The following is a 12,171-nucleotide window of genomic DNA, read 5'->3' on the forward strand; positions in this document are numbered from 1 at the left end:
ATAGGGAGTCTGTACGAGGGTACATAGATAATTTTCTGCTTGTCCTTTAACCTTATTTGATGCTTGATCACATCTGTTTTTCCTAAGGATCCATCCGTAGTGGAAAAAACATCAAGATATTTAGTTAAAAGTCCAAAATTTTTCTGCTGAATTTCTTCGTCTTGAATGTCTTTATTGATTTTATTTTTAATAGACTGCAAAAGGGATTCATCCGCAACTGATTGAGCGTGATTGATTTCAGCAACGGTAAGAATACGATGTTTATAAACTTCTACATCCAAGATATGTTGATTTTTGTGAATTACTAAAGTGTTATTTAAATGATTACAGACTTCAAAATTACATTGTTGATGTGAGCCTACTGTATAAATAGCTTGTGTGACAGACAATCCGTTAGTTTTCAAAGTGTCGGAAAGGATTAATATTTCAGATCCCGGTAATGTTTTCTTTATTTGCACTATTAAATTCGAAGGTATGCTTGGCTCGATAGATTGCGTGCAAGATGATATTACGGGGTGAACGAGAATTCTGCTGGGTCGCGTATATTATTTCTTTATTAGTGAGACAAGTTATTGGTTCTTCCACGTACGTTACGGTTACATTTGTCGTCTCCTTTTTATCCAAAACTGATTTTAAGGTATTAGAAGACTTATAGAATTTTCCTTTGATATACACGCCGTGCTTGGCAGGGGCTAAGATAATGTTTTGATTTCCCATAGATGGGTATCCTATAATTACAGCTGGATACATATCAATGTTTTGTACAACAACAAATGTATCGGCAAACGTGCGCTTACCGACCTTGAACTGAACCTGAGTTATGCCTATTACACTTAATTCATTATTTCCTATACCCGAGAGTCTCACACCAGATTTTTCTATCGGAAAGTTCGAAAACAACAAATGATGTGTCCTCAAATCCATGATATTACGTGGACTACCAGAGTAAAAAAAAATAACGTAAAGGATTTGTGTTCTAAATTTACAGCATATAATGTTGGTCGTAACTCCTTTAGGCTTATTATTGTATGAATTCGTTGCAAATCTACGGGAGCATGCACTGATTTACTTAATTCGGCCGTGTGTTTCATAGGAAAATCTATTGCCTCACAATGATCTGATAAAACATTAAATTGATTATTCAATACTACTGATGTTGACATGAATGATCTTGACCCAACATCACTCTCTTCCCCACTGGAGTTAATTATGTGGTATTTGTTTTGCTCTGCACATTCTGAAAATTAGTCTGACCTTGCGAGGTCTGGTTTGACGACCCAGGCTCAGCGTTATTCGAAGAATTGTTTGTTTGTTTCATATTCTGAACTACATTGACGTTTGGCTGTTTCTTCTTATTACTAAAATGAGGATTTTTCTTTTTATTTCCATACGGAACTGTTGTGTCTTACGCGAGTAGCACTGACTATATGAATGAGTCGAACTATTAAGTACCGAACAGAATTTCGTTCTGCAGTCCGCAATCAAGTGACCTTGACGTTTGCAATTATAACACGTCATTCCCGCAACTTGACTATTATTAACTACATTTACTTGTTGTGGCTGTTTCATTCTTTGCAAAAACTTGAGTTAACACGGGATCAAGGTCAGGACACTTAGACATGTGTTTCTTTATCTATTTATATACATCCAATTCCGTACTTGCAGGCGTTAACTTTTTATCAAAACACCTCACTAAAGCTTCAGGCAACATAAGTGTCATGCAAGTTAAATACATTAATCGTAAAAAATCTTTCACGGAGATGTTATCTCTAGTAACCCAAGTGGAATTACCTAAAATATCTTGATATTCATTAAGCCTATCAGCTATGAGAGCTGCTCTCTCAATAACATTAAGCCGAGTCATAGTGGCTTGATTAAGTGTATTTCTTAACGTTAATACTACATACAAGGCTTCTTCACCCCCATAGACCGCGCGTAACCTAACTTTGAAATCATCCCAGGTAACTGCTTCTTGAAATGAAACACCTCTTAAATACGCACTCGCATCCCCCTTTGAAAAATCTATAAAACTTTTAGCTTCTTGTAATTGTACAAAAGGGTCTACGATTTGTTTGGCATTTAAATGGGCATCGACGGATGAAATCCATGACTCCACATTTTGAGGCAAGAACCCATTAACCCGACCCTGAAAAGGAAGGATTGCTGACCTGGCATTTACAAGCGTCACAATCGGGAGAGGATTAATCTGTCCTACGCCACTAGGTCCAGGGGTGGGGCTCACAGGAGGCGTCACGATTACGGTATTTCTTTTTCTATCTCTTCAACCCCTTGCAATTCTATCAAAATATCTATATGAATACAGACGTCCACTGCGTAAACGCATGAGCACTCAATGATAAAGATTATAACAAAATTCCCCAAAACAATGCTACTAATCCCAAGACATTTCCCGAGAATTTCTGAAAGAAACGGAACACAAAGATATTTCCCGAGAATTTCTGAAAGAAAACGGAACACAAAGATATTTCCCGAGAATTTCTGAAAGAAAACGGAATTAGCACAAAAAGAGAAAAATTCTAGATGAGAATTCGGAGTTGAACACAGTTTCCTTTAATGAAAGGAAAATAGAAGATTAGCAAACAACTCACCCTAGTAATAATCGACTAACGACTCGTGATAACTACACTTCACTGCTCAATACTGAAATGAATAAGAAAATTGTACTTAGCTTTATATGGTTTTGTGTGATTTCGTCATATCCTCTCTCTCTCTTAATGTTTGGGTGAATGTATTCGGTCCGATTTCCTCTCTCTCTCTTGATGTTTGGGTGAATGTTTCGGTCCGATTTCCGTTGAATGTAGTGCTTCCTGGATATGTTTTGTAAGCGTTGAACGTCAGTCCTTGGGTTTCCTAGGATGTTGATTGAAGATCCAGTTCATCAGTTTGTATGTATAACATTCATTAAATGTTTTCTTCTTCGATGGACTATGATACTTAGTCAAAATTGTAGATTCATTACTGTTGATTTCTTGAAGATCTTTCTCTGGTTTTAGAGTTTTATTGTTGATTTCTTGAAGATCTTTCTCTAATTATTAGAGTTTTATTGTTGATTTCTTGAAGATCTATCTCTGATTCTTAGAATTTTATCGCTGCCACCATGAATTAGTGTGCTACTGTTGTTAACACACATTGAGTATGTTAGTTGAGGATGTTGAGTCTTGAAGTAAAGTCAATCCAGTTAACTTTAAAATGGTTTATTTCTTAAAAAACATCAGTGTTAACATCTCCATCACAGGAGTATAGCTGGTTTGGTCGGATGACCATTCCAGGTGAAGTATTGATAAGAACTGGCTAAAATATCGATATCACAGATATCGTATATTTAGTTATCTCAGCATTTGAACACATAATGTAAACTCTACATTAGTCTAGGAAGACACCTGCATTCGGTGGCGACAGAACTCTTTCACACGGTATGTATTTGTGTTTATGCTTCATAAAAATGTTACATTGCTGAGACCTGCAAAACGCATCGTGTTATGATCTTGTCTGACTACAGCAAATCTCACGCTAGCTTCTACTGCCACTATAACGTATTACGTCATGTGTTTTAAACATGTAATATGTGACTATAACATATATATATATATATATATATATATATATATATATATATATATACATATATATATATAATATATATATATATATATATATAATATATATATATATATATATATATATATATATATATATATATATATATATATATATATACTGTAGGTATCAAAATATTTCTAAATTAAATTTATGCAAACTATGAACGAAAAACACCTATATCTCCATCGGAACTAATAAACTTTTCCATCAACATAGTTAAAAGACAATAAAATGGGACAAAAGGCAATTTCATATCACCAAAAGCGGTGAAAGCATCAACAAGCAATTCATACAAATAACCTTTATATGATTCCATATCATTTCCAGAGATGATGCCAATGAAAAGTAGTCATAGAAACATAAGACAAAACAAATTTCATTTTGAAAAAAAAAAAAAGAGATAAAATCTCTCAAAGTTTAAAGTTTGACGACAAAGACTTACTTAAAGACTTTATCTCATCTCGAGCTCTCGGGAACTCAAAATAAAAATACTTTACAATACAAAAGTTCTGAGTAACAAAATTACGAACTTTTAGAAAAGTATCTAACACACCCTACATTATTCAAACATTCGAGAGAGAGAGAGAGAGAGAGAGAGAGAGAGAGAGAGAGAGAGAGAGAGAGAGAGAGAGAGAGAGAGAGAGGTTCCACAACCCACAAATCATTCTATGCTGAAGATACACAAAAGCGTCCAATCTATTAAAGAATCGATAAAGCCGGAATATCTTGGATCAAGCGATCCTAACGCTGAAGCAAACAGAACGTTATGCAAGAAATAGATTTCAAAAGTGCGTCGCATACTGATGCAAGAATGCAATATTGTGCATTCGTAAGACGTTCTTTCATTATTCAAAGGGATTTATTGAGTGCATTTATCTCTCTCTCTCTCTCTCTCTCTCTCTCTCTCTCTCTCTCTCTCTCTCTCTCTCTCTCTCTCTCTCTCTCTCTCTCTCTCTCAGCTTGTGAAATAATTTACAGCAATAATCTATTTTTATGAGATATAGACATTTATCTCATAAATACACAAAGTAACATAGAATATCCAAAGAAAGCACAACCTTGCGCGAAGAAAACTACAGACCATATACTCATATATATACAGTATATATATATATATATATATATATATATATATATATATATATATATATATATATATACGTATATGTACACACATATTTATATATATTATATATAAATTTAAATATATATATATATATATATATATATATAAATATAAGTATATATATATGCAGATATATATATACATACACACACACATATATATATATATATATATATATATATATATATATATATATATATATATATATATAAACATATATATATATATATATATACATACATACATACATACATACATACATATATATATATATATTTTTGGGCTCAAGCCATGTCGTCCTGATGGAAGTTCCTATAGGGTAGCTTCCTAGGGTATATTACAACTACGGCGATATTCCCAGAGAATTTACCTTAAGGTACCAGAATTCTAACTCCTGGAGCGAATATCCCTCCTGAAAGGGATATCGCAACATATCAGAGGACGTACTCTTGACACGCCACATGGCAATCTGCATCCCGAACAGAGATTTCATCTCGCGGGGGGCGATTGGCAAGAAACGAATTCGGGAAAGAAAAAGGGGGAGCCGCTCCCAAGGCTCCCTATCTTCCGATTCGCATGCGTGCCTGGCGCCAATCCTGGCGCCATCTGTATTCCTTTTTGCGTAGCTTAACAACTCGGTGTTTTTTCCTGTGTTTCTCGCAAATCTTGGATTTATTCTACTTTTCATGGCTTCTCCGTCTTCGTCGGCCTCTGATAAGTTGAGTACCATGTCTTTTATGTATAAATGTAGGCTCTTGGTAAATTTTTGAGTGATTGATAGGATTAATCTTTGTTACTAGAGCCGTAGCCTACCGGAGGCGTCATGGACGCTGTCGCTCGCTAGGTATAAGTTTAGTTAGTCAGAGCGACATTCCCGGTTGTTTTGCTTTAATAAATTTTAGCTATTTAGCATTACATAGGATTTCCTTTCGTGCTTAGTATTATTTTGGCGAAGTATTCGCCATTCTGGCCTACGCTAGGCCATGTAGCCTAGTCGTTTGGTCCTAGTACTTCATGCATGATTTTGGTTTTTCCGAGTGTAATAAAATTTTATTGAAGCTTTAGGCTATGTTTTATACATTTAAGATTGTGTGGAATATTTCCAAGATAGTATACGAGTGAGTTTCGGTGATTTAGGTAATCGATTCTCTTGGTGCCTAGGCTAAGTTGCTTATGGAGCCTTAGTATACTTTCTCGTACTCCACGGTTGCTTTTTTTTCTTCGGAGAAGGTATGCATCCCTTTCCCTCTGTTTAAGCCTTGGGCTTATCCCTAAGTGGTTTTTTCCGAATTAATTTTCGATAAAACTATACTGGGGTGTTACTGTACCTTCCTGTTCCAGTAAGTCTGGTTCAAAGAGGGACAGAACAACAGAGTTTTTAGTCTGAGTCTGTGCTTGTCTGGCTTGGGGTAGAGTCTCCCTCGCTGGCCTGACACAGACAAAGGTGGCTTAGCCTCCTTAGGTCACTACCGAAGGTTTCTGTGGATATGATTCCTTCTTTTGTGATCTACCAGACTAGTCCTTGTTGCTGTTCTCGGGGGAGGATAAGTTTCTTTCCCTGGGAGTGGCAACACCTTCCTTGCTTTGGTGCTCTGGGAGCTGGCAAGTATTGCTGGCCTCCCCCCTTAGATCTCCCTTAGGCTAAGATAAGTTTCTTGGCTGGGGGTGATCCGTCACTAAAGCAAGGTTGGTAGGACCCTCTTTTGTCCCTTCCCCCTCTATCTCCGTAATGGCCTAGCCATTACAGTACTGTACGTCGTTCTACATCTGGACCTAGTATAGGTTAGGATGTGGAATTGACTCAGCCCCCTGCCGGCCGGCAGAGCTGCCGGCCGGCAAGCGTCTTATATTTTGAGTGCTGCCCGGACCTCCCTTGGTCCCTTATCCATGCCTGCCTGTAGAGCCAGACGGCATTGGACAGGAAGCCTGAATTAGATTCTCCCCTTCCTTATATGCACTCTTTCGGATTGCCGGGCTTGGAGGTAGTGTACACTCTTATCCCGGCATCCATCCTATTTTTCTTCTAGTGCTGTACCCGACCCGGCTGCCGGCCTATGAGGCCGGCAGCCGGGCAGGTGTAGTCCTCTGGTTCTTTTGCTGCCGGCTGGCATCGGTCCTGTACCTTTGCCGGCCGGCTAATGTCAGCCCTTGTCTGCCGGTCACCAAGAGTGTGGCCAGCAGCTGGGTACTACCTTGTGTAGTTGCCGGCCGGCAGCCATTGCCGGCCGACATTGGCTGTTGCCGGCCGGCAATTGCTGCCGACCGCACATGCATTTGAACCAGAGTTGTGCCGCCTTATAGCTGCTAAGTAGTATACTTTAAAGCTAGTTATGGTGTGTGCCGGCCGGCACGTATCCTCCTATACTGTACTAGTATTCTTCAGTATAACATATACAGTAAGAGGAAAACTATAGTATGGGTTTTGGTACAGCACTGTGTGTTCTAACACTTTCGTGTTTTCTTGCACAGTCCTTTGCTGTTGCCCTACAGATAGGAAAGTGAGTTCTTTCCTGTCTATTATCCAGGATTTTAAAATCATTGCTTAGGTGTGAGCTCCACCTGTTTCCTCTGGAAACTTTGCATTGGTTACTCTAAAAGAGATTAACCATTTGATTTTATTATCTGGAAGGCTGCAACAATGGGTTGTGAGGGAAACACAAGTGTGTGTCTTTCCTTTCTGAATTGTTATGCTATACTATGCATATCCAGTGATACATAGTTCACTTGATACTCATGGAAATTTCTTCTCTTTACAGAAGGACACTCCGAAGTGCGGAAGTGCTTTCTGCAACGTCCGCAGCAAGAACCTCTGCGGACATGAGTTTTGTAGGAGACACGCAGCATGCGCTGTCTCCAAGGATGATCTCCGGTATTGGGACCCTCAGGTATGTACTGTGTGCACTAACCTGATTACTGAGGCCTTTGATTCCCCTAGGACGGCGGAATCAAGGGATATAGCTAGGAAGAAGCTTCGTACCTGGGTAAGGGGCTTTCAAAAGAACACTTCTGGCCCATATCTTCCAAGTGAGAAGATGAGGGCGTATCTTTTCCCTAAGGCATCAGCTGATGCAGTGATTCCCCAGCCTCAAGAGGAGATCCCCCAAGTTCAGATCCAGGTGGATGCTGAAGTCGCGGTCGCGATGCAAGACATCCAGTTAGATGACAGGATGTCTGATGTGGACGAGTGTCTGGAGGAAGACCTCCTGGCAGAAGCCCAGGATGAAGTTCAAGCCCCAGACGTTGTAGAGGTAGAGGTCGACGAGGTGTCGGCTACTCCGGTTCAGATTCCGGAGCCTATTCCCTCAACATCGGCCGGTCTCCCAGTAGAGCTGGGACAGGCCCTCTCTTCTATTGTTGGAATGATCCAACAAATGCAAAGGAGAATCAGGAGAAGGCGGCTGCAATGGAACTGCGAATGCAGTGCCTTGCAGAATCACATGGGCCCCAGAAAAAGCTCAATGTGAAAGACCTTCCCTTGTGCTCAGATGCTAACCCATGGAGGTATGCTGAGCACACGCCGATGACGACTGGAAAGATCGTCATCTCGGATAAGCTGGGCTCAGTTCCCCTGGAGGAGGTGGAATTCTGGCCCAGCAAGGCATCATATCCGGACTGTTATGTCCGGCTGAGGAAGGAACCAGCTTCAAAGGAGGAGACAGAGCCGAAGGAGGTCATAGTGATGGACCATGCTAAGGCTCAAGCTCTACTTTCATCCTCGATGAAAGAGAGGGGCTTCTCTAACTCAAAGGTAGCCGCATTGAACAGGAAGCTCCCTTCCTTTGTGTCCTCGCCTACTAGAGCCTTCCCCTTTTTACAGAAAGGGTTTGCGGCTGTACTAAAAGCAGTCGAGGCCGGCAAGCCTTGCCCCTCCCTAGAGGAGTGTAAACCCTTGTCGCTGGCCCTGCCTATGGACCACAAAGACTGGAAGGACGTCCATCTTACGTTCTCAGTTGGAAAGTTGGAGGCTGATATTGCCGGACGTCAGTTCGGCGAGGACCTCCCTAAGCTGTCTGACTTTCTTTTGCGAAGAGAGTTCGAGACAAAAGAAAGACTGGCTGCCTCAATGTCTCTTCAGACTACTCTCGAGACGATGGCAAGTGACCCCAAGGTCCATGAAATGTTCATGGTGGTGGCCAAGACTCATCTGGCCACAGAGACGAAGGACCTTTATGGCTTCGTCAAGGCAAGGAGAGCTTGTAGGGAGTTCGTGTTCACCTCGGCTACGGTGAGGCACGAGCCAAGGAAACTAATCTCCTCCAACATTTGGGGAAAAGACCTTTTCCCTACCGACTTGGTCAAAGAAGTTGTTGATAAGGCCGCCTTGGAGAATAGAAACCTTCTCCAGAAGTGGGGCCTGGCTATCAAAAGAAAGTCTTCCCCGGATGAGGGTCCTCAACCAAAGAGGAAGACTATGAGGACTAGGCTACCGTCTCGGCCAGCCAAGCCTGTTAGACAGCAACAGCAACTGCAATATCCATTGCCCCCAGTGCCCCAGATCGTGGCACAAACCCCGACCACTTTTCAGTGGGTACCCCAGGCCGTGTCGACACAATTCACGGCATTCACCCCAGCGTTCGAAGGGCAGTCTACTTCCTTTCGAGCAAAACCTAGAGGAGCAGCCAGAGGCTCGTCTAGACGCCCCTCAAGGGGAAGGGGATTCAGGGGTGGTCGTGGTCAGGAAGGCAAGACCTCAGTACGGCAGTCCAAGTGAGGTGATACCGGTAGGAGGGAGACTTCTGAAATTTCGGGATCGGTGGACCTTCGATCCCTGGGCCCACAGCCTACTCAAGAATGGACTGGGCTGGAGCTGGTACAGCACTCCACCCCCGTGCCTTCGGTTTTTCCAACACTCCACCCCCGTTATGGAGGAGTACGTTCAAGAACTGTTGGAGAGAAAAGGTGATCCGAAGGGTGAAGCCCATCAATTTCTAAGGGAGGCTGTTTTGTGTTCCCAAGAAAGACTCGGAAAAGCTCAGAGTCATTCTGGACTTGTCGCCACTCAACAAGTTCATAGTGAATTGCAAATTCAAAATGCTAACACTGCAACACATAAGGACCTTACACCCAAGAGGGCATATTCTGTCTCTATAGACTTGTCAGACGCCTATTGGCACATTCCAATCAGCCATCGACTCTCCCCCTACCTAGGGTTCAGGCTACAACGAAGACTATACGCCTTCGGAGCCATGCCATTCGGGCTAAACATAGCCCCAAGGATTTTTACGAAGATCGAGCGAGCGTAGCTCTCAAACAATTACGCCTAAAGGGAATCCAGGTAGTAGCCTACCTGGACGACTGGTTGGTGTGGGCAGCATCCGAGACAGAATGCTTGCAAGCTTCCAGTCAAGTGATCCAGTTCCTAGAGTACCTAGGCTTCAAGATCAACAGAAAAAAGTCTCGACTTTCTCCATCTCAAAAGTTCCAGTGGCTGGGAATCCACTGGGACCTTTTGTCAGACCGTTTCTCCATCCCGGTGAAGAAAAGGAAGGAGATAGCGGGTTCTGTCAAGAGACTTCTAGATTCCGAAAGGATATCAAGACGCGAGCAGGAGAGGGTACTGCGCTCTCTCCAGTTTGCTTCGGTGACAGACCCAGTGCTAAGAGCACAGCTAAAGGATGCAATCGGAGTTTGGAGAAGTTATGCATCAAACGCGCGAAGAGATCTGAGAAGACCAGCCGTTTCGGCTAAGTACTCTTCTCAGGCCTTGGTCCCAAGCCAGACATCTAAAGAAGTCGGTTCTTCTTCAGCCACCTCCCCCGTCGGTGACGATTCACTCAGACGCCTCGAAGGAGGGATGGGGAGGTCACTCTCATCGGAAAAAAGTCCAGGGGACTTGGTCCAAGCTATTCAAGACCTTTCACATAAAACTTTCTAGAGGCTATGGCAGTGCTCCTTACCTTAAAGAAAGTCTCCCCGCGTCACTCGATCCACATAAGGTTGGTGATGGACAGCGAGGTAGTTGTGAGATACTTGAATCGACAAGGATCGAGGTCACCACCTCTCAACCAGGTGATGTTGGCCATCTTCCGATTGGCGGAAAAGAAGAAGTGGTACCTGTCGGCAGTTCACCTTCAAGGAGTCCGCAATGTGACGGCGGACGCTCTATCCAGGTTCACACCGATAGAGTCGGAATGGTCCTTAGACGCAGGATCATTCTCCTTCATTCTGAATCAAGTCCCAGAACTGCAGATAGACCTCTTTGCGACGAAAGACAACAAGAAGTTGCCCCTGTACGTGCCCCGTACGAGGACCCCTCAGCGGAAGCAGTGGACGCAATGTCCCTCGACTGGAACAGATGGTCCAAGATTTATCTGTTCCCTCCTCACAACCTTCTGTTGAGGGTCCTCAACAAACTGAGATCCTTCAAGGGGTAGCGGCAATAGTGGCCCACAAGTGGCCGAACAGCGTGTGGTTCCCCCTGGCATTGGAACTGTAGCTGAAGTTTGTACCGCTACCAGATCCAGTTCTGACCCAGCGAGTCCAGAAGTCAACTGTCTGCGCTTCATTACAGAAAACCAGGACCCTGCAGCTCATGATTTTCTCTCCCTAGCGGTGAGAAAGCGTTTCGGGATTTCGAAAGCCAGCATAGACTTCCTTGAGGAATATAAGTGCAAATCTACTAGAAGGCAATATGAGTCTTCTTGGAGAAAATGGGTGGCCTTTTGTCAAGGCGAAGAATCCGCAGGAGATCTTGACAGACTTCTGCTTATCTTTCTTCTCCACCTCCATGGTCAAGGATTGGCAGCTAACACGATTTCAGCGTGTAAGTCTGCTTTGACAAGACCCATTCTATATGCCTTCCAGGTCGACCTAGGTAACGAGATCTTTAATAAAGTCCCGAAAGCCTGCGCTAGGCTCAGACCTTCAGCACCTCCAAAGCCCATTTCATGGTCTTTAGACAAGTTCTTCATTTCGCTTCTCTGTTGAGCAATGAAGAGTGTGCGTTAAAGGATTTGACACAAAAAGTTATTTTCCTATTTGCACTCGCGTCCGGGGCCAGGGTTAGTGAGATTGTAGCCCTCTCGAGAGAGGCAGGTCGTGTTCAGTTCCTGGATGGGGAAGAACTGAACCTGTTTCCGGATCCTACGTTTCTCGCCAAGAATGAGTTACCCACCAACAGGTGGGATCCCTGGAGAATCTGCCCTCTGAAAGAAGATGCATCTCTATGCCCAGTAGAATGCCTAAAGGTCTATCTTCATAGAACTTCAGACTTCAAGGGTGGTCAACTATTCAGGGGAGAAACATCAGGCTCAAATTTATCTCTGAATCAACTCAGAGCGAAAATCACATATTTTATTCGCAGAGCGGATCCTGACAGTACACCCGCAGGTCACGATCCGAGGAAAGTTGCCTCACCCTTAAATTTCTTTAATTGTATGGATTTTGAACATCTCCGTTCATACACTGGCTGGAAGTCTTCCAGA

Source organism: Palaemon carinicauda, chromosome 19 (assembly GCF_036898095.1).
Source record: "Palaemon carinicauda isolate YSFRI2023 chromosome 19, ASM3689809v2, whole genome shotgun sequence".
NCBI classification, from domain to species: Eukaryota; Metazoa; Arthropoda; class Malacostraca; order Decapoda; family Palaemonidae; genus Palaemon; species Palaemon carinicauda.